Source organism: Ursus arctos, unplaced genomic scaffold (assembly GCF_023065955.2).
Source record: "Ursus arctos isolate Adak ecotype North America unplaced genomic scaffold, UrsArc2.0 scaffold_24, whole genome shotgun sequence".
NCBI classification, from domain to species: Eukaryota; Metazoa; Chordata; class Mammalia; order Carnivora; family Ursidae; genus Ursus; species Ursus arctos.
Window position 1 is genome coordinate 8258497 of NW_026622919.1, and position 6000 is coordinate 8264496.

Below are 6000 nucleotides of genomic sequence, written 5' to 3' on the forward strand. Positions count from 1 at the left end.
TCCTGGTTCCTGGGTGTCCGTCAGCTCGGCCGTGCATGCCTTGGGGTGATGTGGGTTCGTCATGCCGGGGGCTGCAGCACAGGAACCCTGTCTCCTCCTCTGGAGGCCTGACCCAAGGATCATTAGCTCCTGCCCCACTGACCTGTGACCCCAGAAGAGGGTAGTGTTCTTCTTGCTCTGTCCTTCTCTGAAGTCACCCAGCCGCTTCCTGGGGCTGCTTGAGACAGCTTGGTGCAATAGAGGGTCATTTTCGAGGACCTCTATGGGCAGGTCAGCAAAGCTTCAAGAGCTGAGCTAGGCCTCCAGGTCACCTCTGCTTGTCCCCTTTCTTTCTCCATGCCTGGAAAAGGACATGTGTGCATGAGAGCTTCTCCTTCCGGATCCCAGAAGGCATGCTTCGCGGCTCTTGGGAAAGGCCCAGCCCAGACACAAGTCCTGCCTGCCCCTGCCCCTGCCCTCCCACTTCCAGCCGTCAAGCAGGAGGAGGAAGGTGGATGGAACAGGAAGAGGTGGGAGTTTTAGGAAGTCATGCTCTCCAGTGTCTCAAAAAAGCAGCCCAGCGCCCAGAGGGAAGAGCCACCCCCTGATATTCGTTGTCTCCTGTGTAAAGCCCTGAAGTACTCATGGGCAGTACGGGGGCGGTGGGGGCGCCATTGGCCTGCCTGGGCTGCGGAAGGAGCGTGCCGGGCTGCTGCCCGGGACACAGACTCCCTGGGTGGCCCCGAGCAAGTCATTGAGCACTCGGGCAGTTTCCCCATCTGTAAAGTGGGTAGAATAACATCACTTGTCCTGCTTATTTGACAGGGTCTGTGTGAGGCCAGCTGAGATCACTGAGCAATGTGGTGAGGCTTCGGGAGTGGCTAAGGGCCACCCAGATCGGGGGCGAGGCACCGCGGTACTGACGGTGATTCGCAGCCCAGCAGGGCCTGAGGTCTGCGCTCCCCTGGGAGGGTGGCTTAGAACTCCTTGGGCCTCCCACAGCTGATACATCCCCACCTGGTAGGCGTGCTTTGTCTGGGCTGCAGCAGGAGCAGACAGCCTGCCCTTGGCTGCTGAGGGAACGCTCCTCTGCCTTCTCTCCCTGCCCCAGTGCGCCGAGAAGGAGCAAGGGCCTTATCTGTTAGGCTTCCCTGAGGAACCCACCACCTGCCCATATAGAAACTCTGAGGGTGCTGAGTCTCAGTCCACATAATCATGGAGGTGCTGATTTAGGTGTCTCTGGCCATGTGGTCTGTCACCATCTTGCCCTGACAGAAAAGAGAGGCATATAGAAACGTCGGATTGTGTCTCGTAGGCGGTTTACCAAGGAGGCCCTCCACAAATAGTCGTTGAATATACAAATCGTCAAATTCTTTGTTTTGTTCCAAAATGTTCCACACGTTCATTGAAAGGAGGAACGTTGAGGTTTGCGGGGGCCTCTCTGGTGGGGCAGTAAACATCTGGTGAGCGCCTTCTCCTTGCCCAGCACCGTGCCAAGTGGGTTGGGTGTCCTTGCTCTCATAAAGCCAGACTCTTCCCTGACCATCTCATTCCCTCTCCCGTCCAGACCAGAATCTCCTCTGAGTCTCTCCGGAGAGGTGTTCTCTGCGGGAACCCTTGCACAGTGGAGAATTCCATCTCTCCTGAGGCTACCCGCCCTCGTCATTTCAGGAGACTCTGTCTGCCTCTGGGTTCTTCCAAAAGGGACCGGGAAGGATCCAAGAAGACCTTGTGGAATTGCTGAGACCTGAAATAAAGGAAGCTTGAGGAGAGAGAGTGATGAAGGCCATCTGCAGTGCATGAGAGAGCATCCCCCAGAAGTCACGGCCACCCAGAACCTCCAATATGACCTTGTGTTTGCAAATAGGGTCTCTGCAGATACAATTCGCGAAGGACCCACTGACAAGTCCTGGGCGGGGGCGGGGGGGGGACAGAGAGACACAGAGAGGATGGGGATCTCCAGATGGGAACAGAAATTGAAGGGAAGCGTCCACAGGCCAAGGACGGCGGGCAGCCAGCAGCTGCTGGGACACATGCCTGGAATGGGTTCCCCCTCCCAGCCTCTGGAAGGAACCAGCCCTGCCCACACCCTGATTTTGGACTTCTGTCCTCCTGAACTAGGAGAACAGGAGTGTCTGTTGCATTTTGCTGCCAGACTGTAGTCATTGGTTATGGCGGCCTCAGCGTAAGCATATGAAGCAGACGAGAACGTGCTCTGTGGTGGGTCAGGGGACCAGGCTTGAGGGGAGGAGCCCAGGGGACCAGACTGCGTGTAGGGAGACAGGACTGGTTCGTGCGTTAGGAGAGCCTGCAGGCCCGCTGGCCCGCGATGCCAGGCCGAGGTGTGTGGGGAGCAGAGCCCTTCTGCTAGGGGGCAGTCTTCACAGCCCAGAAAGGTCCTGACCCGGGATTCGACTCTCTCTGCCAAACTGTGACGTGTAGGGTGACAGAGGTAGTTATAAGGTGCTTACTGTTACATTTTAAAAAAGGCAAGGGAAATATTAAGGATCCATATTCCATTATATAGCCATCTCTTATTTTTTTTTTTTAAATATTTCAGTGTTTTTATGGTTGTATAGTATTTCATCGTAGGACCCACGGCGTAGGTATTTTTGAACAGTTCTTTGATGTTTCCCACATTTTCTCTTTTGCTGTGAAGGGCTCTGAAGACCATCCTGGTAGCAAGAACTTGGTTCATATCTGTCCTAGTTTTGGGGGGCTGCTGTCACCACCAACGGGGGCGGGGGTTTAAAACAACACAAATGTAAGGTGCCTGGGTGCCTCTGTTGGTTAAGCGTCCGACTCGATTTTTGGCTCAGGTCATGATGTCAGGGTCATTCAAGTCCCTCGTTGGGCTCACATGCTGGGTGTGGACGCTGCTTGAGATTCTCTCTCTCCCTCTCCCCTTGCCCCTCCCCGCACTGTCCTGCTAGCACACGTGCGCTCTCTCTCTTAAAAAGGAAAAAAACAAAAAAAAACCCCAAACCACAAATGTACTCTCTTACAGTTCTGGCAGCCGGAAGTCTGAAATGAGTCTTATGGGACTAAAATCAAGTTGTGGGTAGAGCCAGTTCCTCCTGGAGCCTCCAGGGAAGAGTTGCTCCTGGCCTCCTGCAGCCTCTGGAGGCCGCCATGCTCCTTGGCTTGTGGCCACATCACGCCAGCCTCTGCCTCTGTGTTCATGTCCGTCCTTCTCTCTGTCCTCAGGCCTCCGTCTGCCTCCCCCTGATAAGGACCTTTGTGGTGGCATTTAGGGCCCATCTGGGTAATCCAGGATCCTCTCCCCATTTCAAGACCCTTAACTTAATCTCACCTGCCACGTCCCTTTTTTCACGTAAGGTGACATTTACAGGTGCCAGGGATTAGAACGGTGACTCTCATTTTTTGGGAAAAGGGGGTGTCGTTGACGAGCCTGTCCCAATGTCCATGACTGCTTTCTCACAGTAAATTCCTGTAAGTGGAAACACGGGGCGCAAGGGTCCGACTCATGTTGTGTGAAGAGCCTGGAGAAGGTGCTTCGTGTCGCATAGGTTGACTGGCGTGGTTTGCTGCTGGCCCTTTAAGAGCCCTTCGAAGCCCTCCTAGGAGTCCGACCCCATAGGGAGGCTGGGGACTGAACTCCCCATTACAGGAATCATTTAGAGTCAGCCTCTGGGAAGCTCGGGGCTAATGAGATAATTCACATTAGGAGAGGAAGGAAGTGAAGGTGGCCTGACATCCTTTCTGTCTCTAATTTATATGATTCACTGAAGCCTCCCCCTCTTCCCCCATGGGGCCCCCCCCTCCTCCGGCTGCCCCTTTGAATTCTGGTTCCACTGTCCACCCTCGATCTGCCAGCCAGGGCTCTGGTTTCCAGCAAGTCCCAGCATGCCCAGGAACCTGGGAAGGCTGCCTTCCGCCCAGGTGAGGCATGCAGGCTCTTTCCTCCACAGCTGCGCCGCAGAATCCGTTCTTCACCTCTTTCTTCTCTTTTCTCAGAGCCTCACCCAGCTCCCCTCCACCCCCACCCCTGCCCCAACCAGTGACCAACCAACTGGTGTCTGCAGGACCAAAGGAAAGAGAAAAGCTTTCAACAGAACACAGGCAGGCTCCAGGGGACCGAGAGGCCCAGGCTGCCAAGATTTTGTTTGCCCCCTCGTGCCCCCCACCCCACCCCATCGCTCGCCCTGTACTTTGAGAGGGAAGGGAGCGGGAACAAGAGAGAGACTTCTCTTCCTGTTTTGTTCCACTGCCTACACTTTTGGTCAAAGCTGTCTCTGCGAACGTGAAAATCCAGTTTTGGGTCTTTAATTAGAAAAGTGTGAAGTAACCCAAGGTTCAGGCCGTTTGAAGTTCAGATCCAACCCTGGGAGCTCTCTGGGGGCTGCATGCAGAGCACAGAGAGGAAGACCCCGTCTCATCATGGGCACACTGCTGTCACAGTTGCCGGTTTCCTGTGTGACGCCCTCCTGCTTTTCTCAGTTCCAGCCTCCCCTCCCCCAAGCCCGGGAAGGGTCCCTGGTGCCCAGAAGGAGGTGTGGCTCTCTCTTGCCCCTGGTTTATTCTTTTCCTCCTCTCATCCTCCCTGAGGGAGGCCATATGGTGGAGTGTTCCGAGTCAGGGCCAAGGGCCGGAGCCGCGCTGTCCCCGGGGACAGTCCAGAGGCCCTGATGTGCCGTGTGGGTGGCCTGTCCTGTGAACTTGCTGCCTGACCTCCTCCGGCCTCTGAGAGCCCAGCTGCAGCCTTGGGTAACAGCCTGGCCGTGTCCTGATGGGCGGGTGCTGAGGCCCCACGTCCCCGTCCCCTTGGCACCTGCGCCACATGCCGTCTGGGCAGTGCTGGGCCCGGGCCCCAGAGGCCCCCTTTCCTGTCGGGGTGGCCTGAGCTGGCTGTCCGGGCGCTAGTGTCTCCAGTGAGAGGGGGACAGAGCTGGCGGTCCAGAGGCTCGAGGAGGAGTGGACACAGGTTGGAAGGAGGAGAGAAGCAAGGGCAGGACCCAGGAGCTGGAGGCGAAGGACATCCATGCGCTTCCAGATTGAACAGCAAAGCTAGAGTCCCGGTTTGCCTCAGCCCCGTCCTGTCAGCTCGGTCTGCCTCGTTCACGGTGGGGGCTCTTTCAGAGGGGCTGTCTTCCCTGCTGCCTGTACCAGGCACACCCCCCCCCCCCCCACATTTTAGGGAAGAGCATGGAAGGAATCTAAATGCTACAGAACAGAGTTATTGATTACAAAAGAAAAAAAAAAGGTAACATCAGAAAGGTCTGGAGTTCCTGTACACCTGTGAGGCCTGGTCTGGACCAGGAAAATAACCAAGCAGTGACTCATCGTCCTTCCTTCCTGGGACACGCGCTCATGTATTTCTTAGTACAGATAGGGATAGATGCGATGATAGTGACAGATGGACTTAGGGAGCCTTTCCTATTTCACTCAGTCCTCACAACAATCCTACGGCGGGCGAGGTGCTGCTCTTATTCCCGTTTAACACGTGGGTTTGAGAGAATTGAGGGAACTTGCCCGAGATCCGGACTTGGTCCTTGATTTGACTCCGTTCCTATAAGTGGAGATGTCTCCAGTGAGATGTGCTTCCTGACTGTTTCCCTCTCCGTAGGAAGGAGTGTCTGTGGCCCACGTCCCTCCCGCACCCGCGAGGTAACTAGCGTATGTGGCCAAGGATTCACCGGTTCCGTCGTTCGTTCGTTCGTTCCTGTGCCTCCTCGGGACCAGACGCTAAGCGGGGTGCTCCGCACGCAGACGGCAAACACGGTTGCTGCGCGAGCCCCCAGCTGCCCCGTGACAGACCTCCGAGGTGCTGAGGAGGAACATTCGGGGCCCCCGAAGCCTGCCCGCACCACAGTCTTTGAATGCATGTGCTCTTTCTCTCCCATGACAGCGCTTGGTGTTCCAGATCCAGCCAAGTCAGAGGTCCCGCTGTGTCCTCACTATAGGCTGGCCACGGGCCCTCACACGTCTGGGTAGACAGTAGAGTCCCACAGGGACTTCAGGGACCCGCTGAGGGCACCTGTCCATTTATCCCTCCCGAGG